The sequence below is a fragment of the Triturus cristatus genome, chromosome 2_1 (genome assembly GCF_964204655.1).
Source record: "Triturus cristatus chromosome 2_1, aTriCri1.1, whole genome shotgun sequence".
Lineage (NCBI taxonomy): Eukaryota > Metazoa > Chordata > Amphibia > Caudata > Salamandridae > Triturus > Triturus cristatus.
In genome coordinates, this window is record NC_140581.1 from 959964193 (window position 1) to 959991796 (window position 27604).

The window sequence follows — 27604 nt, forward strand, 5'->3', positions numbered from 1 at the left end:
AATTCCGTGACCAGGCCCGACCCCACCAGTGGCCACCAGAATGGCTCCTCTGCAACCCTGAGCACACCAGTTTAGTGTGCAGCTGAGCCTCAGAGTCATTGCTGTGGCTGGCCACCAGGCTCATACCAAATTGCCCTCATTGCAAAAAAGTAAGACAGTGCCTAGTCTTGAGTGAGGTATAAGTCGCTTATGCTTCCTAATAAAATTGTGCTGCTTTTAGTGTGCTGCACGGTCATGATCATTAGATTCATTTTCTGAATTGCCTTGCTGCAGATCAAAGCTTATAAATTCTCCCTACTTCCAAGGACAAAGTAATTTCACAGTCATGCGCACATACACTCATCATACGCTGGTGGGGCCCATTACACCAACATTCATTCTATTACTCTATCCACACTGAATATAAGAGAGAACTCTTTAATCAATCTGCACCTAATTTGAGGTCAATGCAACCAAATTGAATTATCTTGAGTCTTGATAAAAACAATTAAACACATCTGAGATCTCAATAACATGACAAAGAAATAACCACCCGACACTGTAATTCAAACAAGAATTGTTTATCTAAATTAATTCATATGAAAAGCCATTCAATTGCAAGATCATTATTCTCATATTTACCTATTCTGGCTAAATGTCGTTCTCTAAGTCAGGACAGGTCTCTCAGCAAAGAATTAAAGTCTCTCGAGCTGTCATGTAGAGTCACCGTCCTCTCAGTCAGCATCGGTCCTCTGATCATAAGTTCAGGAAGAAGTAGCCACAGACCCTCTCTAGTCTAGTAATATTTATACTAAAATTTACATACTAAAAGTTACAAACAAAGCTCTAAAACATCCGTTAAGCAGGAAAAGATGTCATCTTGCAACATTAGAAGAATCTCCGCTCTTGGATATCTCGAAATTCAAAACAGGGAAATAGGAAGTCCAAAACTAATTCGTAACATCCACGGATGTCTTTCGCCGGAATTTTATCACTCGCAGTGAAGCCACCACAAGTTTATCAAACTGTTCATTTGTGACAAATGTTCTCTACCAAGGATAACTGGCGGTCATCCCAGAGTTGTCATTTTTTTTCATAGCTTTTTAGTTCAGGCAGAGGCCAAGGTCACAATCAGCGAGGCCTCTCTTCATATTTCATCTACTCAAATGCAGGCTGTAGATGTCGTCCATTTTCTTAACAGGCCACAATGGACAACTTAATTAAAAAGAAACACAAAACAACGTTACTACATTGTATTGATTATACAGTGTTAATTCCCACTAATACCCTTATGTGTATGTATTTATCTAGCCATTTGCAACATAAAAAGGCATTAATGCATATTATTTTAAAGCGCAATCACATAACAAATATCACATAAGCCACACTTATTTAATTAATTTGCTCACCAACTTAGTTCACTTATTAATTTAGCCATGCAATTGCATTCCCACGTATAGTTCTTTCATTAATAAGGTTGGTTAATAAAAAACTCAACAAAACTTAGTACTTAATAATTAATCATTAGTAATTTTAATTATGACATACAAAAATATAAACTGATGTTTGGGTTTAAGTAGAAAACCCTGCTCCAGCAATCCCCCCTTTGGTGATATATCATCACCACAAAAATCCAACCCAAAAAATGTAGTTCCCTTTTTTTAGGAAAAATTCAAATGTCTTTTTGTTCTTTCATTAAACTCCAGTTTCTCTTTCATCATCTCTTTTTGTTTCTAAGTACATGCTCTCCCTAAATTCTTCCAATTCTATTTCTTGTGGATCTCTTTTTGACCTCTTTTGTCTCTTTTCAACATTTTCTTTTATTATTTTCTTTTTATTCCTCCTATATCTACAACATAAACACCCTAATCTAAGAATCAATAAAGTAACAATCACACATGTCAATGGAAATAATATCTTACCAAAAATGGTACTACCTATCTTAGCTATAAAATTCTTAACAGCAATCATCTTATTAGCCATTTTAGTCCAGATACTTTCAGCTTCCAGTGGTACTAATTCTTCATGCAAATCAGTAATATTTTTTATATAGACTTTTAGATCTTTGCTTTCATCAGGAATGTAAGTGCAACGATGTTGAACTTTCAGCATTCCACAGACTCCACCCTCTTTTGCCAATAGAATATCAAGGGCAAGTCGATTTTGCATAGACATAGCGCGTAAAGCAACCATCTCTGTATTTACCAATAGAAACCCTCCAGTGGTGCTTGTCGATAAGCGCCTGTTGACAGCTTCCGAATTCCATATGCATTTAATGAAATTCCCACTGCTGGTATCAAAGCTCCAAAAATATCTCCTACAATTTCTGTCCAAGTTTCTCTTTTAAAACGTGTTAGTAAATTAATTTGTTCTGCATCTTCTATTCTATCCATATGGAAAATCTTTGGAAAGACCAGGCCAACATACCATGTGCCATACCAATGGTCAGGCAACCTATAATAAGCTTTATTCCCACAAATATAATACACTCCCGGGAAAACTGGATCCTCTCCTCCTTTGAATCCCCATCCCGTTGCAATAAAGTATGTATCATGGCACTCACTAGTCCCAATAAAATAATAATCATATTGGGATTTCCTTCTGGTAATGCATAGTTTACCCTTCTGTGGTGCATCTAAAGCCAAAGTTGGACTGGCCCCAATCTTCAACTCCTTTCCCATCTCAATGTCCCACATTGTCTCACTCATTTTATATCCTCCTGCCTTTTCATGCATACCCATTCTCCTTTTCTCTACCATGTCTAGAAAAGTTTCTTCTTCTTCCTTCAAACTACAAGTTAAATTGTTTCTAAAAATGTAATCTAATGTTAATTCTTCTGTTTCAATAAAAATCTCACCTAAAATGTTAGCTTCTTTAGCAGGATTCAGTTTTTTATTCATAGGCAATTGCCCAAAAATGTTATTCTTATTAGACATATCATAATCTATTTTCCCTAATAAATAAAAAATACTAATCAACACACTACATGAAATTCCATACGTAGCTGGGAGATGATGATAAGTAACTCCCTCTGAAACGGATGCAGGTAATTGCATACAGACGTAGCAATCCCTTACCTCCATTGTCTTTACATATTTATACAATAATTTTGAAAAAACAGTGCTGGAAAAATCATTAATTGACCTATCCTTGTGTATGTATATATTACTAATTCTAGTTGGTACTACTTTCTGCGAACTCTTCCCTATGTTAGTCATATTCTCAGTATGTATTCCCAAAGTCTCTACTCTAACTCTAAAAGTAACTAATAAAGCAAGTACACTCCATAGTAGCATCAATAGTCCTGTACAGCAGCAGCGCATTCTGCACCATCATTTCAGGAAGGTACATCTACTTTGATTATTTTCTGTGTTAGCCATCTTATTACTTTGACTGTGTCTTTTGACTTAGCCTCTACTACTCCACCACTGCACCTCACTCAATTTGGATTTTCATCACTTTTCACTCCTTCTTCATCAACATCAAATTGTATCAGATCCTGAACATCTGCCTCTTCTCCAATGTCAGACAAGATAACTTTCAGGATTCCAACAGTTTCCTCCTCCTCAACCACTTTCAGTAAGGTCCCCTCTGGATTTCCTTGACCCTCTGCCTCTCCTTCTTCTTCAGACAGTGCCACATACGTCCATTCTGGTGACCTATACTTCTGGTTGGGCTTTCTAATTCTCTTGATCTCCTCTGGTTCCTTTGATTCTTTTCGTTCTTCTTCTTTCGCTTGATTTTGGCTTGACACCTCGTTCACCTGTTCAGCTTTCGATGAGTTAACTCGTGTCAGTCGATATCTCAGCCTCTTTATCTTGTTAGGCCAAAGATCTCCTTTTACATTTCTTTTCTGTTTTACTTCTTTATTGTTCCTTTCTCCAATCCAAGTTCTCTTTCTCAGAACTCGACCCTCTGGTATCTCATTCTCACTCTCATCCGATTCTGTCTCATTTGCCTCTTGTTCATCAACAATTCTCTCTTTTTCCACAATCTTCTTCTCCACCGATTGAGATTTCCCTACTACTGTCCCTCCTCGGGTCTCCGACACGCAATCTTCTTGCTGTCTACTTGTCCCTTCACCTAGCTCATCATGAATGTTCCCTACACCTCCTCGGGGTTCTTCCGCAATCTGTCCCTCTCTATCTTCTTCTGACCCTACTTCTTCAAGAATTATCTCAGATGGATTCCTCTCAACTTCCTCATTTGACTCAGGTATAGTCTCTGTGGAATCGCTCTTTTCTTTTCTTTCTTTCTCTTTATTTTCTCCACTGCTAGTTAGAACTTCAGGCACTTTTCCAGAATCTGAACTCTCTTCTGAGGTTCGCAATGTTCCTCTTGAAACTTCTTCTGGTAAGAAAAAAGAATCTCCCGACTCTCTTTCTGACTCTCTTTCCCCCCTTTCAGGATTCTTTTTTCTTCTCACTGTTTCAGTGTCTGCATCATCACTGGAATCTGACTCTTCAAAGTATTCTTTCCCAATCCCATCCTTTGGATTTGGAACTCTCAGAGTATGACTTGCATGGATCCAGTTCTTCACTCCAGCACACTTTACAGCAGTCGTCGTAGTCAGAATGACTTGTCTTGGCCTTCCCCACCTTGGAACAAAGCAATTTCTTCTTCTGTGCACTTTTATTCTCACCCAGTCCCCTGGGCTCAGATCATGGGCTGCCTTCTTTTCAAGTGTGGTGGCGTCTTCCCCAACCTGGTGAAACACAGAATGAACTGCGTCAGCCAGGCCTTTACAGTAATCCAAAATCATGTCATCAGTTATGGTCATCAGCTTGTTGACCGGCACGAATGCATGTCTCATTGCACGTCCCATTATTATTTCATGTGGACTCAACCCCGTAGTTCTGTCTGGAGTAGATCTAATAGTCATCAGCACTAGAGGCAAGACATCAGGCCATTTCATTCCAGTGGCTAAACACATCTTGCCAATTCTGTTTTTGATTGTACCATTCATCTGCTCAACAACGCCAGAAGCCTCTGGTCGGTATGCACAATGTAGCTTCTGCTGTATACTCAATGCTTCACAAATTAAACTCATGAATTCATTATAGAAGTGTCCTCCTCTATCTGACTCAATTGTCACTGGGAACCCGTACCTAGGAATCACCTCTCTTAACAGCAACTTGGCCACTGTTATTCCATCATTTCTCCTAGTTGGATATGCTTCCACCCACCTTGAGAACAAACAGACTACCACTAGAACATACCTCAATCTATTGACTTGGGGCTTTTCAATGAAATCTATTTGCATTCTGGTAAAAGGACCTCCCTCCCTACCTATTGTTCCTAGGCTCACCACTGTTTTCTTTCCAGGATTGAATTGCTGACAAATCAAACATCTTTGACAGATGCTCTCTGCTATCAACCTGAACTTTGCATTGTACCAGGTCTGCTTAAATGATCTAATCATAGCATCCCTCCCCAGGTGTCCCTGGCCATGATACATTCATGTCATTGTTGACAACATAGCATTTGGCATGACTGGTCTTCCATCCCTATAGATCCATACATGATCCTTTTCCCTTGGTGCACAACCTGCCTTGATCCAATCTTTCATTTCCTCATCTCCTGCTTCATCCTGCAACTGCCTCACCTCCTCCCATGTTTCCATCACATTAGTAAACATCACAGAACAAAAAGACATTTCTTTCTCTTTTTCCCTGTTAATGGAATGATTGTTCCTTGCACAATACTGTGCTATGTCATTGGCAAACTTATTTCCGAGAGTAACAAAATCATCACCCTGTCCATGAGCAGCACATTTTACAACTGCCAGCTCTTTGGGCAGCTGTATCGCCTCAAGCAATTTCCCAATCACTTCAGCATTCTTTTTAGGAGTTCCACTTGAGGTCAGGAAACCTCTCTGTAGCCAAAGCTGGCCAAAATCATGAACAACTCCGAATCCGTACTGACTATCAGTCATTACAGTCACTCTCACATTTCTTCCAATCTTGCAAGCTTTTGTCAGTGCCACCAATTCCGCTACCTGAGCAGATTTAACTCCTTTCAAAGGTGAAGCTTCCACAACTTCTGAAACTTTACACACTGCATATGCAGCACTCAGCACACCTTCTTCTGTTCTCAGACAGGATCCATCCACAAACAACACATGATCACTCTCAGGCAGTGGCAGATCTCTTATGTCTGGTCTCGGTTTTGTACAGTAATCAAGCACATCCAAGCAATCATGATCAACATCATCTCTCACACTCACATTTTCAGCATCTGGCAACAGTGTTGCTGGATTCACATTCACACATCTCTCAAGAGTCACATTTGATGCTCCCAGAATGATTTTCTCATATTTAGTGAGCCGACTATGTGACATATATTGAGTTCTGCTTCTTGTCAAAAGAATTGCCACATCATGAGGTACGAACACCCGTACAGGATATCCCATTATTATACCCTCACTCTGTTCCAAGCTTCTGCATGTAGCAGCTACTGCTTTCAGGCAACCTGGTAAACCCACAGCTACTGGGTCAAGTGTTGATGAGAAGTATGCAATTGGCCTCCTCAGACGTCTATGTTTCTGGATTAACACTGAAAGTGCACATCCATTCCTCTCACTACAGTACAGCTCAAACTCCTTCTCATAGTCTGGCATTCCTAGAGCAGGGGCTTCACATAATCTGTTCTTTAATTCTTCGAATGCTGCCATTTGTTCTGCATTCAATTCCAATGGGTCTTTTACTTCACTTTTGGTCAATTTAATCAGTGGCTTTGCTATCAGGGAAAAGTTACTTATCCACTGACGACAATAACCTACCATTCCCAGAAACATTCTCACTTCTCTCTGGGTCAATGGGGCTCTCATTCCTCTGATAATTTTGCTCCTGTCAATGGTCACTTTTCTTAGACCTTTTTCAATATTGTGTCCAAGATAATGTACTTCTTTCTTGCAAAATTGCAATTTGGCTGGAGATACCATTAATCCTCCATCAGCCAAATGATTCAATAAAGCTATGGTATCTACTTCACATGCTTCACGTGTCTTCGATGCCACAAGTAGGTCATCGATATATTGTACTAGTACTGAGCTTTCAGGCATGGTCAGACTTTCCAAAGATTTCTTCAGCAACTGATTGAATATTGAAGGACTCTCTGTATACCGCTGTGGGATTCGGCACCATGTCAAAATACGCTGTCCAAACCGAAATGCAAAAATCGGCTGGCTGTCATGATGCAATGGAATTGAAAAGAAAGCATGGCACAAATCAATTACTGTGTCCCATTCAGCATCATGGGGAATCTGATACAAAATCACTGATGGATTTGGCACAATAGGACAGCATGATACCACAATTTTGTTAACCTTTCTCAAATCTTGTACTATTCTGAACTTCCCATTAGGTTTCTTCAGTCCCATTATAGGTGAATTACATGGGCTACTTAGTAACTCTCTCAAGACTCCTTGCTGAATCATTTTGTCAATTATAGGTGTTATTCCTTCAATTATCTCTGGTGTCAATCTGTATTGTGGGATATTAGGATAAGAGATTCCCTCTTTCACTGTAATCTTTACTGGATCTACATTATTCATCAATCCCACATCCTCTCCAGTAAAATCCCAAACTGCTGCTTTTACTGTGTGTCTCAATTCTTGAGGCAAGTCATCTGGATTAAATACAGCATATGTTCCAACAACCTCATTTTCTCTATTACCTAGAGTTACTCTGTCTGTATAAGACATCCTCATCCGGTGTCTCAAAGGCTATTCCATCCGGAGTACAAAAAATTGTGCAATTCATTTTACACAACAAATCCCTACCTAACAAGTTCACTGGACTAGTGTCACACACTACGAACCTGTGCATGTCTGAAAATGTCCCTATCCTTACCCTTACTGGTTCAGTAAGACGAGTCCTAATCTGTGTATTAGATACACCAACCACTTGGATTGCTTCGTCCGAAAGAGGAAGATTTCTTATATCTGCTGACCTGACAGTTGATCTCGTCGCTCCTGTGTCTACTAAAAAAGTAACACTTTCTCCATTTATTTTCCCGTCTACAAATGGTCCTGCCTGGTCTATTTCTAGAGTTGCTCCAAGTATGCACTCTTCCTCCTCTCTTCCGCACCGTCAGAAGTCCCCTTCAGACTCACTCCCCTCATTCTTTAGCCAGCATTTTTGTATTGGATTTGTACGTCTCGGTTTGTTTACCTGTTCCTCATTGTAGAATCCCGAGTCTTGATTGTATTTTTGGGATCCTCTGTTCCGTGGCAAAGGCGGTTTTGGCTCTTGATTCTGCTGCTTGACAACCTTCTGCTGTTGCTGCGGATGATTACACCCCTCGTTCTGCACCTGTTGATTCAAGGATTGATTGTCATTATTCACTAATGGTGGATTTGTACACTCGGATCTCCAGTGCCTCTAATTTTCCGCAGTTGTGGCACGGAAATTTTTTCTTCGCCTCCTCAATGTTCCCCTTTCCTTTTCCTGTACCATATCTGGGCCTATTTCCTGGATTATTTGCTTGTTCAACCAGCTGTGCTTCTTGTATTTCTGCAACCTTCACCTGTGCCCACATCTCTTTTTCCTTCAGCTTTCTTTGTTTCACCTCAATTTCATCACTGAAGTACTTCGCATGTCTCAAGATCTCATCAATCTTCTTACTCTGCCAATCAACTGTGTGCTCACGTATCATTTCACTCATTTCGGGTCGCAAACCATATTCAAATCTGTATACAAAATGACTCAAATCCTTATCACCCAGATGTTCATCTCCACTAAACTGTTTAAAAGCCAGTATCAACCTTTCATAAAAGGCATGAACTGATTCTTTTACTTCCTGATGTGTTCGATCTATCTTAACCCAATCTGTCTCTTTAGGAGGTACCTTATTCTTCAAGAACACTATGACCTGTTCGTATTTCTTCATAACCTTCGGGTCTGGAGCTCCTGTCTTTGGATCTCTCGGGTATTCTTTAGTGGGCCAATCTATGACTATTTTACAATTATATCAAACAGACTATTCAGGTCAATCCACAGCACTTTTGACAATTTTACAAACTTATCAACCTGCCTATACCACTCGACAGGCTTCTCTCTCATTTGTAAATGACAAAATATCCTGCCTAGTCCATGGGACATGTACATATCCTCCTCCAGGAATCTCTCTCATAGGATAAGCATCCACTGTTTTTTCCTTTACTCTCATGGGGAATGCTGAGTAAGTCCTGTCCACTGTATCTTCTCTTTTCTTATACCATCTATCCTTCCACTTTTCCACATCACCCCATTTTCGCAATAATCCAATCATTTCCTTAATCTGCCCCGTTCGGCCAACGTCATTTAGATTCTCAATATCTTTATCTGAAAAATCCACTCGGTAAGGCTTCTGTAAAGCTTTCACCTTATCAATGTCAATTCCCATTTCACTCGCTATTCCTTTTAACCTGTCATGTGTATTCTTAGCCCTCCATGTGATGCTCTTGCACATGAATAACAACTCTCCATCATGATGATTTTTTAACGTTTCTGTAGGAATTGTTCCCACTATAAGCTCCTCCAATTCCATACGTAACCTGGCTACATCAATTGCCTGAGAATCTTTTTCCTTCCTTTAGAGAGTTTTCAACCAATCATTCAAATCCTCAGCCGTTATTCCTGTAGATTTTTCTGTACTCACTTGTTCTGTCATCCTCTGTGGTTCCAAAATTGATCCTCCCATCATAACATTTCTTTCCACACAACCAGTATTCAATCCTGAGTTCGGCTGTACATTTAACTCTCCACCACATATGGTATGTCTCAACTGATTCTCTCCCGTCCTCATTCCTGACTGTTCCGGAGAACTAACTAGTCCATTTCCTACATATGGAACTGTTAAACCACTTTCACCCGTTCTTTGCTTATCAAAAATAGGCATAACCGGACCTATGGTTACAGGCACTGTAACAGCTTCTAGATTCTTAGTCAGTTCCCTGATTTTCTCTGTCAACTCAAATGTGGTTCTTGCTAATTCTCTTGTTTTTTCATCCTCGATTTCGTTCTCTCTTTCTCTCTCTCGCTCTCTCTCTCTTTCCCTTTCCGCGAAAGAGCCACTACTTTTCAGATCAGGTGTCACAACTTCTGTTTTTATGATTTGCAAAGTATCTCTCATTGGGGTAATAACTGGTGTTCTCACTTCTGGTTCTCGTCTATATGGAGGTGGTCTCTTGTAGATCATGTCATCCAAGACTTCATCCTCATATTCATTAGCCCCATACCTTCTCAATTCTGCATTATGTACCTTTTCCGTACCTTTCCTCCCTTCTGTTTCCTCAACAGTTCTCACAGGATATAGTCCCTCAGTCATACTAGCATCTCGCCATCTCCTCATTCGATCATGATGAGTTTCACGATCATATTTCCTCCCAAACATATACCTATAATTACCTCCACTCCTCTGTTTTTCTCGCTCATGCACCTCATCTTCCCATTCTACCAATGCCTCGAACTGTGTCGGCCTTGGTCTGGGCTCTAGACTCATCATTCTCTCCCGTAAATTTCTCAACATGGCCAGATTAAATGAACCATGTTCCGGGAATGCTAAAACACCATCTTCTCTAGTATACTTAGCCCAATTGTCTAACCAAATACAGGTATGATACCCATATTTCGCAACCATGAAGGATGCAGGGGTTCTTGTCGGAGGTAGTAACTCACCTTCTCTAGTTACTATATCCTTATCCTTGTCAAACCATGTTTTAATTTTACTGAACAAGGATTTCTTTTTCTTTTCCTCTTTTTGGTAATACATTTTTGCGTTTACCACAACCCTCTAGTCCTTTCTACAACTGTATGATCTTTTGTCCAATAACAGCGCGACCTACACTAACGCACCAATCCCGGAGCGTCTACGTCACCCTGTACTTCTTCCAATCCCTGTGCGGCTCACACCAACGCACCAATCACAGTGCTTTCACTGTTCTAACCCACTGTCCAATCACAGCGCGGTCTTTCTGACGTCAGTAGTCGCTGCAGTCGCTTCTACTCCTGTCTCCTGTCACTCGTCTACCCCTCCTTTACAAAATCTTCTTGGTAGATCCTGTTTCAAATTCTACAAATCTATTAGTTACAACATATAAACATCTCCATTGTCTGCTCCGCTAACCACAGAATAGTAAAGACCTTTCCCACGAGAATCCCGCTTCTCTCTAGAACAGCGCTTACCTCTGCTCTACTACGGAATTGTTACTTTCGTTGACACAGTAGCACATCCCTCTACTCTGCCCTTCTAACATGCATCCATTAACTGTTTCCTCCCGGAATGTTCCTAAGAGCTTCACAATCAACTAAATGCCTATACATTCACGCACTTTCACACCCGAAAATGTAGCACATTCACACAGAATCCTGTCTTTCCCGAGAACAGCGAACAATCTGTCCTACTACAGAATTATAACATACGTTAACCAAGCAGCGCTTACCTCTGCTCTGTCCTTCAAACAAGCTCAGAGAATACCTATTACCTTCCCAGTGATAAGCGTTAACGGAAATCCCAAAAAGGATCCCTGATACCTAAGACCAGAACTTCACAGATAACTTTCGCAACCATACACACTTCTCTTATACAAAAATATGTCTCTAGTAGTAACACACGACGATGTCACTGAATCGAACCCAGACAATGCGACGCGCAACTTCAATTGTCACACGCTTTTCCCTGCCTTCGTACAGGGCCAACAATTCTGCCTTTCCCGAGAGCAGTACTCACTTCCCTCTGCCCTACTACGGAACTGTCACCGACTCCCTATGTCCCAGAAGCCGTACACACTACATATAACTCAATACGACTTCAACATTTAGTGTTAGTACATGTATCAACATCAATCAATAAATCCAAAAGCCTATGTACAAGCAATCTATCAGATCAAGATAATAATCACAACCATCATTCTGCTACCAGGAAACTGCTGCAGATCAAATCTTATAAATTCTCCCTACTTCCACGGACAAAGTAATTTCACAGTCATGCGCACATACACTCATCATACGCTGGTGGGGCCCATTACACCAACATTCATTCTATTACTCTATCCACACTGAATATAAGAGAGAACTCTTTAATCAATCTGCACCTAATTTGAGGTCAATGCAACCAAATTGAATTATCTTGAATCTTGATAAAAACAATTAAACACATCTGAGATCTCAATAACATGACAAAGAAATAACCACCTGACACTGTAATTCAAAAAAGAATTGTTTATCTAAATTAATTCATATGAAAAGCCATTCAATTGCAAGATCATTATTCTCATATTTACCTATTCTGGCTAAATGTCGTTCTCTAAGTCAGGACAGGTCTCTCGGCAAAGAATTAAAGTCTCTCGAGCTGTCATGTAGAGTCACCATCCTCTCAGTCAGCATCGGTCCTCTGATCATAAGTTCAGGAAGAAGTAGCCACAGACCATCTCTAGTCTAGTAATATTTATACTAAAATTTACATACTAAAAGTTACAAACAAAGCTCTAAAACATCCGTTAAGCAGGAAAAAATGTCATCTTGCAACATTAGATGAATCTCCGCTCTTGGATATCTCGAGATTCAAAACAGGGAAATAGGAAGTCCAAAACTAATTCGTAACATCCACGGATGTCTTTCTCCAGAATTGTATCACTCGCAGTGAAGCCACCACAAGTTTATCAAAATGTTCATTTGTGACAAATGTTCTCTACCAAGGATAACTGGCGGTCATCCCAGAGTTGTCATTTTTTTTTCATAGCTTTTTAGTTCAGGCAGAGGCCAAGGTCACAATCAGCGAGGCCTCTCTTCATATTTCATCTACTCAAATGCAGGCTGTAGATGTCGGTCATTTTCTTAACAGGCCACAATGGACAACTTAATTAAAAAGAAACACAAAACAACGTTACTACATTGTATTGATTAAACAGTGTTAATTCCCACTAATACCCTTATGTGTATGTATTTATCTAGCCATTTGCAACATGAAAAGGCATTAATGCATATTATTTTAAAGCGCAATCACATAACAAATATCACATAAGCCACACTTATTTAATTAATTTGCTCACCAACTTAGTTCACTTATTAATTTAGCCATGCAATTGCATTCCCACGTATAGTTCTTTCATTAATAAGGCTGGTTAATAAAAAACTCAACAAAACTTAGTACTTAATAATTAATCATTAGTAATTTTAATTATTACATACAAAAATATAAACTGATGTTTGGGTTTAAGTAGAAAACCCTGCTCCAGCAGCCTCACTGTCTGTTCACTTGTTTAACTCATTTTGGGTTGGGGTGAGCCACTGTGGTGCCTGCCGGTCGAGGCCAACTACTTTACTTTCAGGCCAAGCTGGAGTCTCACTAAGTCAACAGGCTGGTGTGATCTGGTGCTGCTGCAGGGCGGACCGCTCAGCTTGGAAATTGTTCGGGTTGAGGATGCTAAACTACTGTCTTTTTTAAATAATACAGCCTAGCTGTGACGTAAGTGTGGGCCTTAGCCTCACTCTCTTGAGGCTTGCCCAATGCCTGGTGCTGTTTGCGGTGGCTCGTGTCTGCGAGTCAGCTGACTGTTGACTATAATTAATTTAGACTATTAGACAACTGACAAGAGATCCGTGTTGGGGCCTTGTTAGACTTGACATCTTTTGGCTTGTTTCCCCTGTCCTTTTGCTTTCTGACCTCCCGGTTTTGACTCAGTTTTTTCTGGTTTAGTGTCTCTGTGCACTTTCTCAGTGTTGGTAAGCGTTAAAGTGCAAGTGCTTCTGTTGTAAGTTGTTGTTATGGATTGATGATTCCATGATTGGTCATTTGATTTACTATTCAGACCCTAGTTCAGTGTACTGCTGCTAGTGGGCTTGTATCACTGGTTGTGCCACCCGCACAAGCAGCCATTCAAAGGTAACTCAGACCTGCTACTGCAGAGTCTGTGCACAGTTTGTAACTGCCATATATTTTAACATTATATGCCTGCATAATTGTTGAAAAATCTGAAGCTCACTCCTTCCCAATCTCACTAACCAAGCTACACCCCTAACAACCTTTAACTTGTTAAAGCAGACTCAGGATGAGATTTCTATTGACACTTCAAACTTCCTGCGGCTTCTGATCCTGTGCCAGCCCTAGGACAGCCTCCAGATAATTGGCCCTGGAGATGTTTACAGACAGATAGTGCATGGCTTCGCCCATCAGGGGCTTGCTTGATGAATACAGGCCCCAGCTAGGCCCGCAGGACACAAGGGTTCGCTCTCCTGCAATGGAATCTACAAGGAAGTTGGCACGGAAACTGCAAAGTACAAAGACAAAGTTTATTAACCCTTAAGGGTGGTCCTACAATCCATACAACACCCTTCAGTATTGCATAGAGTAGCACAAAGAACTTGCGTACACGGTCCCCTTTTATACACAACAGAGGGGCTCATAAGTGGGTGGATACATCATGAGGCAGACATCTTTACCTTTTATGGACATTTTCGATACAGAACCAATATGTGGGCGGAGTAACCAATTTCCTGAGCCCGCGAAAACATGATCAAGCGAGGATTAACTGATAACAGATGTGGTCAAATCTGGGCATGCGCCAGACGGACAAAGGAGCTATTTATAGACTGTTACTAGGCAGATTACAAGAGCAACTGACGAGAAGGTAGGACTCTTCTCGTGTACAGCACGTGGAAACATGACAATACAAGATGGAGTCTGGACATTAGACAACATAAGAAGAGAAACCCGCTCCGAGTAGAGGGGAGTTCATGTCTTTAGTGAATGCTTAATCACATTGTTGTTTCAATTTTCAACAGACGACCCTTTCAGCATTTACTGAAGACATCCGGTTTATTAAAATAATCATCGTATATGTCAATTTTCATCATTTCTTCTATTTCTTTAGTCAAATGTTTTTGGTAAGTGACATTGGCAATAGCTTTCTTATCAGGAATACAGAGTGCCACACATAGGGAACAGAGTAAAGGATACAAATGCAACAGGAAAACAAAATTGCTACGATAATACAGAGACCAGTTAAAACCTTCCATCCCCATGTGGTGATCAATGCCCAAAACCATCCAGAAAAGGTCCAAGTGCCATTTTCTGTATGGATTTCAGCTGCAATTTTATGTAATTTGTTAATAGCATTATAAACTGATGGCGTGTGGTCAGGAATAAACACACAACAACTACTTCCGATAATTTTACATGCTCCACCTCGGTCAGCTAACATAACATCTAACACCATACGATTCTGCAATGCAACAATTCTAGTAATTTGTAATTCTTCCGTAAGATTCCCAAGAGCAGCAGCGGTTTGATTTGTCACAGCCTCTACAACTCTTGTTAACCTTCGAACTTTCCTACTATTTAGGGCAGCTCCAACAAAGAAGAACAATCCTAAATTAAAATCAATATACTGCTGCAGACTAGTATCGGTCTGGTCGACGTCATCAATGGATAGAGTACGCTTATACCTATTTACAGTCACATTATTCAACAACTTCAAATCTTTATGATAAGATGCAGGTGCCAAGAATACAGGAGGTAATAAGAATGCTACATAACATACCCCAGACCAACCGGCTGGCAAACGATAATAACCCTTATTCCCACATACGAAGTATGTATTATGGGATGCTAAGAAGGTACTGTTATTCAACCCATCAATATTCAGGATGGTGACACAATCGCTAACACCAACAGGAATATAGCCCACACTCTGGACGCACAGGTCCGCTTGAGCCTGTGCCACTTGAATCACAAATCGGTCCTTCCCCACAGTGTCTCTAGTGTTCGTGAAAATATAGGGAATCGATTCATTGTCTGGTCGATACTCTTCCCATTCCCAAATTGTCCCATTCGCTTGTGGATAACCATCCTTATCTTGATGACATTCCCTATTAAGTCTGAAGAGTAACCGTCCCACTGTAGGTTTCCGTGTGGCAAAAAGCAAAGTGTACCATGCTCTACAAGAGCCATTATGAGAAAAAGGAAGAGGTATGAACGGAGTTCCTCCTTTCTTCTGGTGAGCTGGCATCATGCCACATATCCAACAGTTCGTAGCATTCGTGGCGACATGGGTATGATGCAACATCTGGATGAAAGTGTTATTCAAGTAAGACTGGCGGTGCTTCAACTCTTGATACGGAAGGGTATAAAAATAGTGCTCCTCAGGCACTGGAGTAGTCAAAACAAGCAACTCTCGAGCAGGAGTCACATCCTCCACAAACCATGTGGTTATCCCAACAATAGCTACTGTAAGAATAAAACCTGTTGCACAAAGGATTTTCTTTCTCTCCATTTTAGAATGAAAAATCAATATCTTCCTGAAACTAAAAGGTTGTCAGAACTCTTCCCCTTAGGCAGCGGTTGATTTCTTCACCAGCGGGCCAAGACGGGTGTCGCTACACTAATGCAGGGCTGATCCCCCCCCCTTGCCACATCGGCTCTCCGTTTCACTAACCTAAGGGCCGTTCTGACAACCTGTCCTGATACTGAAGAATTCACTTCCTTGGTCTGAGATGATATCGTCTTCCTCCAGGAATCACGTGGTCCGGAAAGAGCTCCTCAGTGTCGTTCGGTTCCACAGCACGGCCTTTCTCTGCAGTCAGAATTTCTCGATGGTCAGTCAATACAGCAGGCTCCACCAATCCGGGCGGCACTTGGCGACAGTGCAGGGAATGGAACCAATTCTTTCGGTTGGAAACCCGCACAGCCGTCCTCGTTGGACTTGCTCAGGACCAACCCATCTCGACTCCAAGCTGTTCGTCCTTTCAAAAATCTTCAGCATAACATAGTCTCCAGGTCGGAGACTATGTCCTTCGCCTGTGGACCGATCAGGGAGCGCCTCTCGGACCTGTTGATGAATAGAAACCAAGTTATCCGTTAACTGTGCCAGATAATCATTCATCATTACACAAGGTACATCATACACAGCCTTAGGCCTTGGTGGACCCCAAATATTCATTGGGCGTCCAAAAACGATCTCATAAGGCGTGAGACCGGTTCGAGAATGTGGTATCGATCTAATTGACAATAATGCCAGCGGTAAAGCATCTGGCCAAGTCAAAGAAGTCGAAGCTTGGATCTTAGCGATCTTGAGCTTCAGCGTACCATTATACTTCTCAACCAGTCCTGCAGACTGAGGGTGAAACACTGCATGAAACTTCTGGGTAATGCCTAGACCCTTCAGGACATACTTTATAACATCCGCTATAAAGTGAGGTCCGTTGTCACTCCACAGCAGTCTACAAACGCCATATCGAGGGAAGAACTCCTTCAATAGCATCTTGGCTGTAGTCATTGCAGTATTATCTTTCGTAGGGTATGCCTCAACCCATTTACTGAAGGCACAAAACACTACTAGAACATACTTCACATTGTTACAGCGCTCAAGCTAGATGTAATCCATCTGCAAAACCTCAAAGGGTGCAGTAGGTGTCACAAATCCTCCTGCTGGAGTTCGGCTACCCTTTCCTGGGTTATACCTCAGACAAATCATACAGGTCTGCACTACCCTCTTTGCCGTGCTAGCAATCTCTGGATGCTCCCAGACTTGAGTAAGCAATTTTACAATTGCGGAAGCCCCAACATGTGCTAGCCCATGTGCCATCTGAACCATAGGTTGTACAAAAGCTGTGGGTAACTTCCATCTATCCATCTGCTTATTTCTCCAACAACCCTCATCATCCAATTCTCCATCATTGGACCATTGCTCCCGTTCTTTGTCAGAAGCGGTCCTCTGTATTTCCAGCACTTCTCTCTTTGCATCGTGCCATCTTTCTACCTGCGACTTCACTACGTACATGGCAGTAGCACCAGGCTGCATTGCAGTCTCCCGTGCCACCCGGTCTGCCAAAGCATTCCCTTCTCCAACTTTATCAACCACTTTCTTATGGGCACTACATTTGATTATAGCAATCTTCCTCGGATATGTCAATGCAGTCAAAAGGTTGTGAACTAACTCTCCATGCTTTATCTGTACTCCATGCGACGTTAGAAACCCTCTCTCCTTCCAGAGCAGGCCGAAATCGTGCGCTACTCCGAAGGCATAGCGACTATCTGTATAAACATTCACACACAATCCTGTACTGAGCTCACATGCTCGTGTTAATGCTATAAGTTCCGCTGCTTGAGCTGATTTCTGTGGTATGCGTGCTGTCTCCACTATTGTTTGCAGTGTGGTAATTGCATACGCTGCTGAAGTCGTACCATCTGGTAGCTTCAGGCATGATCCGTCCACCCACAATTCTCCATCTACATCTGGAAAGGGCGTATCTTGGAGATCAATACGACCCTTTGTCTGTTCCTCAGTCACAAGAATACAATCATGTGCTTTTCGTGCTTCAGACTGAGTTTCCGGGAACGGCAACAATGCAGCCGGATTTAACGTTACACACCTCTTTAACGTAATATAAGGAGCCAAAAGCGTCAACTCATATCCCGTTAAATGGGCACTGGTCAAATGCTGCGTTTTCTTTTGATTAAGCAGGGCATCAACAGCATGGGGGACTAATACCAACAGTTTGTGAGATAACACAATTCCCTCGCTTTGGCGTATTGACACAGCTGTCGCCGCAACCGAGCGAAAACAACCAGGCAATGCTCGGGCAACAGGATCAAGTACAGCCGAAAAATGTGCACAAGGGCGCTGCTTGTCGCCGTGCATCTGCACTAAAACTGATAATGCACATCCATCTTTCTCATGCACATACAGCAAAAAGGGTTTTGTATAATCAGGGGTCCCTAACACTGGTGCTGAACAAAGGGCCTGTCGCAATTGCTGGAAGGCAATGTCACACTCATTTGACCAGGGAAGCAGAATAGGTGTGTTTTTTGTCAAAAGGGCTAATAATGGCTTGGCTATGTGTGCAAACCCTAATATCCATTGCCTACAAAAAGAAACAAGACCCAAAAATGCACGCATGTCCTTCTGTGTGGAAGGCACTGGCGTGTCCAAAATTGCTTGAATACGATCTGGTGTGAGTGCACGCCCCTCCTTAGACAAAAGGTGACCCAAATAAGTCACCTTTGGTCTACAAAATTGCAATTTCTTCCTCGATACTTTGTGATTGTGAAATGCCAAAAAGGAAAGCAAGGATAACGTACTCTTCTCACACAGCTCAGGAGTGTCAGCCGCCAACAAGATGTCATCGACATATTGTATAAGGGCGACACCCTCGGGCAAAACAAAGGAGTCCAATTGCCTTTTTAATGCTTGATGTAAATGCTAGGGCTTTCTGTGTAGCCCTGAGGGACTCTACAAAATCGATAAGACCTATTATTCAGAGTGAAACCAAAAAGGTATCGGCTATCAGGATGAATAGGGATCGAAAAGAAGGCATTTTTCAAATCAATAACCGAAAACGTGGTCGCCGTTGGTGGGACCAAAGTGAGCAACGTCGTGATATCAGAAACCACTGGATACTGCGGTATCACGATCTTGTTCACCTCCCTCAAATCAATGATAAACCGATAAACTTTGGCATCCGTATCTTTCTTCAAGATGGGTAAAATCGGACTGTTACAGATGTAGGGAACTTCCTCCACTACTCCCACCTTAATCAAATCCTGCACAATCTGTATGAGGGCCTCCTCCCCCTCCTGGGAAATACGATACTGAGGGAGGCGTGGTAACACCGCCCCCTCCTGGACACTAATATGGACAGGCGGAATCACCATCTGTCCCACATCAGTATCCGAAATGGCCCACAAAGTACGAGGGAGAGAAGCTAACACAGTGTCCTCTGTTACCACACACATCCGTTCTGTCAAAGGGTGATTATCGTTTAATATCACACGTACTCCAGCGGGGGAGCAGCAGATCGTAGCTCTGAAGTGCTTGAGCATATCCAGACCCATAATGTTGTCAGGCGTGTTCGGGGCAAGCAAAAACGGACAGGGTGCAGAAAAAGGATCAACCTGGAATGCAAGGGGTCGAGAAAGAGGGCTTCGAGAGAGTGTACCATCAAACCCTACCGATGTAACCATTAAGCCAGATGGGGGAGCCCTCGGAACCAATTGTTTAGACAGCGCACTACGAGTCGCTCCCGTATCTACTAGGAACCGATCAGTAGAACCCAAAACCTTCGCTGAGACTTAAGGACCCTTCTGATCAACCGGCACTTCAACTGATTCTAACCCCCATCCAACGCATTCCTATGCATGCTGCGAATCATGGTACCCAGAGCGGTCCGTCCCTGACGCTTGATACTGGTGCTGTCGATCAAAGACATTAGGTCTATCTCGCTGCTGCACGGTAGGTTCAAACCGAGCACGATCATTAGAACTCCCTCTGAGATTCGGGAAACCCCCTCTACCTCTCGGTGCACCTTGATTATGCCCCTGACGAGATGCATACAACGCCGGACAATCTCTGGCCCAATGACCCGATTGTTTACAATACGCACATTGATTCCTATTTAAATCTGAGCGACCTGAAGGCGGACCATAGAATCCTCCCCTACCTCTATTAACACCCCGACGGGGCGGACCATACACTTGCGCTAACATCACCTTCGTTTTCAAATCTTTTGATTTCTTCTCCTCCTGCCCCTTCGCTTCTTGTTCCTGATGCTCATAATACTGAGCTATAGTCAGGAGGGATGTCGGAGACGCGGTGGACCAAGAACTTTCACTCGCTTTTAAACGAGCTGCTATTTCCGGTAATAAATTCGCTACATATTTATCGGCAAAAAGGTGTCGACCTGTATCATCCGTAAGTGACTGACCACTAAAATCATGAAATGTCTCCTCAAAACGCGTAAAGAAATCTGCAACTGATTCATCAGCTTTCTGTTTACACGAGGCTAACATGTTCCAGTCAATCTTTTTAGGGGGAATAATTGTTTTCAACTTGGTCAAAATAGCAGCGGGGAGATCTAAGATAATCTGAGGCGGTTTCTGCGCGGGCTTCCTCTCCTTATCCTCATCCTCAATCTCAGACCACCGAGCCTTAAAAGCGGCTTGATCATCCACCTTCCGTACAGATCGCCACATATCCGGTGGTAAAATAAGCCCAAAGAACAGATCTATATCTGCTAAGGTCATAGTACAAGAATTCAAGGCCCCTTCGACTTCTTCGTAAAAGGCCGCTGGATTCTTGCGGGGATCAGGCAATGCATTCTTTAATGCCATAACATCAGCCCTATGCCAGGGAGTATAAACCCAATTGTACACAAAATATCCCTTAGCATCGGCAGAAGTAATATCCGCACTAGTTCCCGCTCCTTTAGGAGGAACATACAAAGGTGCCGCCTCTCGCATGGGTTTAGCATGCACTAATTCGCCCTTATCTGACTGGGAGGAAGACAGCTGCTGGTCGTCCGCCTGCACGGTCAAGCTCTACTCCTCCTTCTTCCGGCGCGCTTCGTCCCGCAGTCGAAGCATCTCATCCCGTAGCGCAAACAGACGTCGGACCGCAGCAGGCACCTGAGAGGGAGAGAAAGTACCATTACGTAGTGCTCTAGAATCCGACACTATCTCCTGCGGCTCAAAAGCATCCGAATATTTTCGAAAGGCCGCAACCACTTCATCAGAGAAAACGGCAGCAAAATACAATTTCTCCCTATCCTGCCATCCTTCCAGAATCGGTAATAACTCTGCAGAAGACAGCTTATTTGAAACTGCGCGATAAGAAATTTTCCGAAGCTCACTCGAGCGCTCAAGAGATAACATGGATCGCATGTCTATCCTATCTTTACCCGATCCGGAATCCTGGACTGTCGGAGCAGACGCACCTACATAAGGTGGCGGGGAACGATCTAATAGGAAAAAATCATCATCAAGATTAGTAAGGACAGGATAAAGAGGCTGCCGAACAGCATATTGACCCGACACTTGCAGCCTACGCTCTTTCTCCTGTCTCTCCGTCTGTTCTCTTTCCTCCCGATGCTTCGCTTCCTGCGCTCGCACATGATCATTCTTCCGTTGCTCTTTATCAAACAGTACTTTCTCACGTTTTTCTCGCTCACGCACTTCCTTCACCCATAATCGCACACACTCGAACATATCTTGACGAGCACGCCGTTTACACATACACTGTTCCACATACTCAATCTTACGCATATCAAACGATCCATACAAAGGCCATCGTAACTCAGGATCCTTTTTGGTGTATTTCCTCCATACTGTGCTGTACATTATAGAGGAAAGACCATGCTTCACATACATATCCCTATTAGGAGTCCCCTCTGGGGGGGCTGGAGCAGATTCCTCAAGGTTTAACCAGTTTCCAAAGCAGCAGCACCACTTACGGAGTGCGCTAAAAGCAGGCATGCTCAGAAATAATGCAACATATGCAGTATTATAAAAAAAAATGGCACTTAAAACTTTGCGCCGTTCAAATTTACACAACTCCGGAGAAATATCTCCACATTACCTGCCTATATGTGTTGCAACGCATATATTCTCACAGCAATCAATACAAGATATGACCGGTCATCACAAATCAAACTCAAATAGCCAACCCAGGCTTCAAAAACTCGGAGCAAGTACCGTACAACGGTTCTTACCAATCAAGAGTGTCCAGATTCCAACTGCCAAGCTCCAAAATTCGCCCAAACGGCTGTCACGGCAGAACCGACAGAAGAGGTCTCAGTCGAGGACCGGCGCCACCCAGATGGTCAGTTCGGAAGGGAAGGAAGAAAACCTCGGGATACCAGGACTAAAGTGCCTCTGGCAGTGATCACATCCCCGGCCAAATTCCTCACCTTCGTCACGACCAGTCCTTCGAGCATCCGAGTCGCCGATGAGCCCCACGTGACGGGCGCCAATTGATGAATACAGGCCCCAGCTAGGCCCGCAGGACACAAGGGTTCGCTCTCCTGCAATGGAATCTACAAGGAAGTTGGCACGGAAACTGCAAAGTACAAAGACAAAGTTTATTAACCCTTAAGGGTGGTCCTACAATCCATACAACACCCTTCAGTATTGCATAGAGTAGCACAAAGAACTTGCGTACACGGTCCCCTTTTATACACAACAGAGGGGCTCATAAGTGGGTGGATACATCATGAGGCAGACATCTTTACCTTTTATGGACATTTTCGATACAGAACCAATATGTGGGCGGAGTAACCAATTTCCTGAGCCCGCGAAAACATGGTCAAGCGAGGATTAACTGATAACAGATGTGGTCAAATCTGGGCATGCGCCAGACGGACAAAGGAGCTATTTATCGACTGTTACAAGGCAGATTACAAGAGCAACTGATGAGAAGGTAGGACTCTTCTCGTGTACAGCACGTGGAAACATGACAATACAAAATGGAGTCCGGACATTAGACAACATAAGAAGAGAAACCCGCTCCGAGTAGAGGGGAGTTCATGTCTTTAGTGAATGCTTAATCACATCGTTGTTTCAATTTTCAACATGCTGGCTTGGCGTGATGAGAACACATTATCTCCCCATGCCCCAGCACAGTGCTGTTGTGTGAAATGTTGGATGCAATGCCAAGCACCGTGAGGTCCGTCCTCCACCTTTAAACTTCTCACTGCTGGGCCCAAAGTGCAGAAGTAGCTCAACCCAGTGGATGGGAAACTGTGCCAACATGTGCACCATCATGTGTCCCAAGGACACAAGTCGGAGGTATATGCATGTGGACGATGTCCACCCACTATTTTTGTGGGGTGGGCACCGTCCCTCTGCCACGAAGTTGGGCCCCAGTGAAAGATGCTGAATGTGCACTGGCTTAGCAAAGGGTGTGGGGGGTGGTCCACCCCGGGTGACACGAGTTTTGGGGCGACAGCCTCCCCCCACTCTTACGGGCTGTTCTCGGGCGGCAATCTGTCCCCCCCACTCTTCAATCGTCCACAGCGGTGCGTCAAACACTGGGACTGCCACGGGCTGCCAAAGTGCTTGCTGCGCTACTGTGAATGTGTCCCGATGTAATTTGCCGACACGGGACACATTCAGCAGTGCTTTACGTTCAAAGTTACAAAGTGCAGACGAGGAGGGGGCTTTCTTGTTTGAGACTCCAGCTGGACCCATAACAAAGGCCCAGCTTTAGATGCCAACAGACCTCCATTTGTTCCAGTAGGAGCCTGTCTGGGTGCTATCTGGGGCCTAAAACCTAGATGCCTATGCAATGGAGAGGAAAGGAAGGCACACAATATATCCCTTTACAAGTACTTAACAGAAACTACATCTGGAGCCATGTTTTTCATTTTGTATTCAGCCCCGGTATACAATTGATATGCATGCACTGTGAGAATATCAGATGCATCAGTTTGTTTGAGCATTCACGCGAATAACAATATTAATACCACTTTTTTTTATAATTGTATTCTTTTATAGTGCTAAACGTCCCATTTTAGGGTGTCAGAACACTTTAAATCACACACACGTTACGGATTGACAATAAATCAATAAAGTGTGTAAATCAATGTAGAGGATGTATTTCATAAGGTAATGAGGGTTTCAAGGTGTAGGAGTTACAAACTACCCTTACCAGTAGGCCTTATGTGTTTACGACTGCTTGGCCAGGAGAAACAAAGTCAGGATTTCAAATGTAATGCAGGGCTTGGGGTTGTTGTGCTGATAAGACTTTATTACTACACAAAAGAACCCCTTTTTAGCAGCCTTATTATAATGAGAGATTGAGGAAAAACAAAAAGGTCTGAATCAGGGCGGCTGAAATTATGCTGCAGGGGAGGTCCAAATCATGCAGCAGGGTTGACTAAATTATGCGACAAGAAAATGCTAAATATGCAGAGTAATGCAGCACATTTTGTGATAGCATTAGCATTACTTCATTATTTTGTCATTTTTACACTGCTAACATTGTCCAGAACAATATTTCATCTCATTAGTAACAGTTTATTACCCAAATACAGCAATAAGCAACTGAAGATGACCTGTAAACCACTGCTGCAAAAAGCCTTGCACTGTGAAGGCAACATAGCACCACGTTTGTAGTAATTTTTTATCTCTTTCAACAAGAAAAGTTTTTTTGTTAAAATCTATAAATTATTCAGCAGATGATGGATTTTGTGGAAAGTGTGGCAAATCCAAAATTATGTGGAAAACACTGCAGCTGGGGAATCACACAAGTCCAGTGGCCCCGGCTAAACACATGCATTGCAGTTTGCAGGCAGGTCCTAGATGCCGGTTATTAACTCATTGTGCTATATTTGGACAACAATTTATTAACTGCAAGTAACAAAAGGATCTCAGTGTTAAAAGCACTTACCTATCTACATAAAATTAAAATCTCTGTACTGCGTGTTACAGGATGTGTTTGCAGAATACACATTAACTTTCTATGTTACTTTGAGTCATGACATATTTTTGTTTCTCCTGTTTTACATGAAAGGTTGATGCTTTGTCTTTAATTCTTGGTGCATGAGGGTGGAGCATGGGTGGCAGACGGAAGCCAGATGTGAGTCAATTGCAATGAGCACACTATATATGGCTTAGATTGATGGAATAGTATACCTGGTGGAGTGGGCTGGAATACCAATTGCAGTCTTCAACTTCCATTTATAATAATGGTCAAAGTGGGCTAAATTGTCAGTGTATTCAATGGTGGTATGCTAGGTAGGTTAATAAATGTTAAAGTTTAATATGCACAATTATAGTTTATAGCATGTTTAAAGCAATGCACAAACTCAGCTTGGTTCTTGGTTCCACGTTTTGTATGCTTAGCTTGTAGTACTCAGTGGCTTGCCTACTGTAGTTAGTTAGTCACCAAACGTCATCCACATTTGAGCTGTTAATTCCTTCAGACTGGGAACTCGAATGACATACTTCAATACTGATCATCTTTCGTTTGTTAAATCTCGTAATGCACTCAAATGTATTCATTATAAATATGCTAAGCATATGTTGGAGGCCTTAGGATCTTATGTCAAATCTTGTGTTGTCACTTTCTATGAGTTCATGGGTCGTAATGCCACTTCCTGTGATGTCACATGCTATTTTACAAACTGTAATAGCAGTTACATGCTGTCTAACTTGGTTAGTTCCCCCCAATTCTTTTTTTAGGACTTGTGCCCTCTGTGTCCCCCCTCCCCCACATGTATCACCCTCTTTGGGGTATCTTCACAGGCTTGGGCGATCAAGGATAAGTCCTTCTTGCTGAGGAGCGCAGGGGGTAGTGCTTTATTTGATAATAATAATAATAATAATAATATAAAAACAAAAGTGCAGGACCCAAGATTATGGTGCACTTAGATAATAAGGCTGCCTATTATTGCCCCACCACATGCCTTGGACTTCACCCACCCTAGACTTCCTGTATATTTCTCTCATTGATATAAAGGCCACATAGACTTGATTCCACTTCATGCCTCTTTCTTCTACCACCCTACACTTCCTTTCCCCCGATCTCTTGCATACCAGAGTACCCTGTCTTGATTCCATCTCATGCCTCTTTCTTCCACTACTCTACCCTTTCTGTCTCTTTTGTGAATACCAATGCTGCCCTGTCTTGATTCCACCTCACACCTCTTTCTTCCACCAGCTAACACCTCCTGTCTCTTTATCTCACTTTTGCAGGTTCTTTTTCATCCCTGCTTGTCTCCGTTTTTCATGTTTTTCGTATCATTTTTTTCCTTCTTCTGTCTCGATTTCTGCCTTCCTCTGTCAAAATTTGAGACAAGCTCTAGTTGGGGCAACCTATTACCCTGTTGCGCCCCTCTCGTCTTTAGCTTCCTTTCCCCATCACCTGGTCCACAACCGTTTTGAGAGAGATCAGCTTATGTAAAAAGCTCTAGGTGAGTAAAGAACTTTTGTTTACTGTCTTCATTCCGCTATGGGACTTAAGCCTTGATTGAGAATTGTCTGTCTTTTCTTTAGTAGACCTGGGATTTTTCACCACAGTCGTGAGTGGCTGTTGGTCTGGTGGCAAGGTATGCCTTTTTGTCTTTGTCTCCAGGCTCTAATAGTTGTTTACCACTGGGAGTTGGCAGTGGCTGGCGATGGGCACAGATTTCGTTCCCTGGAACGTTTATATTGTGACCTGTATTGTGTGTTCTTGTTGCAATCCAAATGAAGATCTGTACTTCCAGCGTAGATTAGTTAAGTTCTTTTATTAAGTTGTTACAAGTATAAATGAGGAAAACCCCACCAGGAGCAGCTGTCCTGCTGCTCAGCCCATACCCAACTGACATTCACAGACATCCAACATTCCATCCATCCAACATTCCACACCCCACTCATTCTGGCTGAGCAGCAGATAAACGTAAGTTATAACATATCTCCCTTCTTTACGGGGAACAAGTGCATTGTGAAATAGATTAGATGAAACAATTAAAATAATGACAATATGGCAAATAACATATAGTCAAGAACTTGAATACAATGCACTAATAATAAGAAAAATAATGTAATACAGTATAAACAACTCACATTACAACCTGTCACACCATACCACATCTCATCAAACTCACATAAAAGAAACATCCTATCACAACATACTACATCTCATCTCGCACACAGTGAATAATTAAAAGAACATTCTTTCACACCATACTACATCACAACTTGCACGGAAACTATATTAGAAATTTCACACCACATTACATTCTGACCAAAGTATCACATCACTTCCTGAATTAAACCACCATCCTACATCATACACCAAAACCTATATGCCATAGATCACACCAGTTGGCCAGACCGGTACGACGAGCAATATACAGGGAACAAACCTTAAAACAATACATATATC